This window comes from Aptenodytes forsteri, unplaced genomic scaffold (genome assembly GCF_000699145.1).
Source record: "Aptenodytes forsteri isolate BGI_AS27 unplaced genomic scaffold, ASM69914v1 Scaffold216, whole genome shotgun sequence".
Classification (NCBI taxonomy): domain Eukaryota; kingdom Metazoa; phylum Chordata; class Aves; order Sphenisciformes; family Spheniscidae; genus Aptenodytes; species Aptenodytes forsteri.
Genome location: NW_008796114.1, coordinates 2613621 through 2616214, shown reverse-complemented (window position 1 = coordinate 2616214; position 2594 = coordinate 2613621).

Genomic DNA, 2594 nt, shown 5'->3' with positions numbered 1-2594 from the left:
TGCAGTACATGAATTTGCCACATCATTTCTGTATCACATTATTCCTTATTTACTCATTGCATTACACAGCTGAATTACCAGTGAAGATTCTTTATATCTGTCTCCATAAAAACTTAGTCTCTCTGAGGTGGGTTCCTTGAACTCTAAGAATTTCTAAGCTTTGATTTTACAGCCAGTACCGGGGCTTACCTCCTGACACTCATCTCAAAGAAGCACCGAGCTAGAACTGCATATTCCAAATCCCTCCAACATCTGCTTTGTAGTCGGCTGTCATCTCACCCATGGTGCAAAGTAGCATTCACACCACAATGTACCCCAAAGTACCAGGTCACTATTTTCATGTCATGGGACAGCCGAAGTGATTTATGCAGAGGACTGCTGCTAATTCCAGAAATGACAAGGTCAAACGTGTCATCTGGCACAAGCTGAGTATACCTGCTGATCATCTCCATACCCAGATAGCTAAACGCCTATTCAAGACTAATATTTTGCTTCAACTTATGAGATTGACTACAACTGCGTACATCTCAAGGCACTAATTTCAATTTGCAGCAGAAAAATGTCTACTCTTCCAAGCAAAGGATTGCATGAAGGAAGGTTGCTAGCATAAGGAGATTCTTATTTTCTTTCCAGAGGAATCAGAACTAACATAGGGAAGTTAATTCATCTTCATTTCCGATTACAAAAGCACAGACTTTAAATCCACTATATGGCAAGCACGAAATCAGATTAAAGTTTCCCCCTGTATATTCTGATGTACTCCAATTTGAGAATTCTAGCTTTCACATGTTCAAGCTGCTAAACACTTCTCTGTTTCGTATTTGTTTCCTCATAGTAAGGAGTTAATACAAAATGTCTAGGAGGGTCTGCTTTTCTTTTTCTTATTCCCACTTCGTTTGATCTGCCTTCATGAGCTTTTAACTTCACCACATTGGTGAGACAAATGTGCAAGCATCTGGATTTATGGGGATGTGACCAGAAAGTGTGAGAGAACAGATTTTTTTTCATATTCTCTCAGCACTTTTTTTAATCTCATTCTGAGACATTCTTTGTTTCCTCTGGAGCCAGGGCTAGCCCAGAGACCAGTGGCAGGGTACTCTCATGTCAGGCTGACTCTGTAAGGTGTGCTGTGATGTTCCAGAATTTGGTTAGCAATTCCACAATGAAATCTTTTTAGCTCTGCACTGACATCTTTATCTGAACAAGAGGGAAAAAGACTGCACTAGAAAAGTGACAGTGTTAGAAGACCCAGCACAGAGATACCTTCCTTAGCCTATATAGTTACTTCATGCATTAATCATGGGAGGTAACGGGCCTACAAAAGCAGCAGCAACTTCGGGATTATTTAGCACCCATACAATAGCTATATATCCCTAAGCAATTCACAGCTATAGATCAATAGTTCAACAGTTGCAGCTGTGTAAGGAGTGAGATGCTCAGTGCTACGCATTGCTATGGGTGACATTTTTATATGGTATATAAAAATGAAAAACCTCACAGAAGGCCCAATTTTTCTAACTGTATCAGCTGGTTAAATAAAAGACGTTAACTCTTTGTACAAACCTTCCTTGTAAAATTAGAGATTTGTTTACACTGGATTTTTTAAGCCTTGATGAACCTCTTTGCATAGCTCTCCAATATGAACATTTTGCAGTAGTGCACACTGGGAGTCAAACTGGTGTGGTTTGTGGCTTACTCACCCACCTGTGAGTAAATTACCAGTACTGAAAGGTACCTATGTTGATAGGTAAGTCTTAGGAGCAGATAAGCCCCAGATCTCCTGAGCATTACCAAATACAGTAATTCTCCAGGGAATCTGGAACAGTAGGGGTATTAACCCCAATATTGAGGCCAAATTCCAAAGACAAAGTACAATGGTTGTGCAATGCACAGGAATTCTGTCTTTATTGGTATCCCTCCTCCCTGAGGGATAGCAAGGAGGAGAAGAAAAGATTGGGGTTGAAAATTACATGCTCTGTTGTGCTGGGTCAGGCTGTCCCTGGTCTAGAGCAGGGCTGAACCCCCAAGCCAGCGCTGGGATAAAAATAAAACTGATGTGCAGCACAGGCAATGCAACAAAGCAATTCAAGTGGCTAGTGTTTGATATAAAACAGTTTAGTGTTGGCCTTGCAGCCAGTACAAGGAGAACAAGTTGCTTTTCTGCACAGTGGAGTCATCTGACGTTTGCTTTAATTTCTGGAAGACTGGGGAGCGTGAGTCAGACGCTCTTGCAGCTGGTTCATGCAAAGAAGAGGCCATCAGGGACCCTGACTCACCAGAGCTGCTCAATTTCTTCCTAACGTCCAGCTCAGCGACTGGAAGTGAAATTATGGGCTGGGGGCAGCTCTGGAGTTAGGGCAGGCGGGAGGAGCAGGGCTCTGTGAGGGTGGGATGCAGCGAGCCCGGCCCGGGGTGGGCACTGGGCGAGGGACCGCGCTGCGAGGCCCCGGTAAGGCCGCGAGAGAGGGCTGGGGGCAAGCCCCAACAAACATTTGTTCTTCGTGACCGCTGGCAGGTAGAGAAATAACCCCCCCCCTTGCCCCTAAAGCCGAAGGGGGTACACACAAGATGCCAGCCCAGGGCTCCCGCCCCAC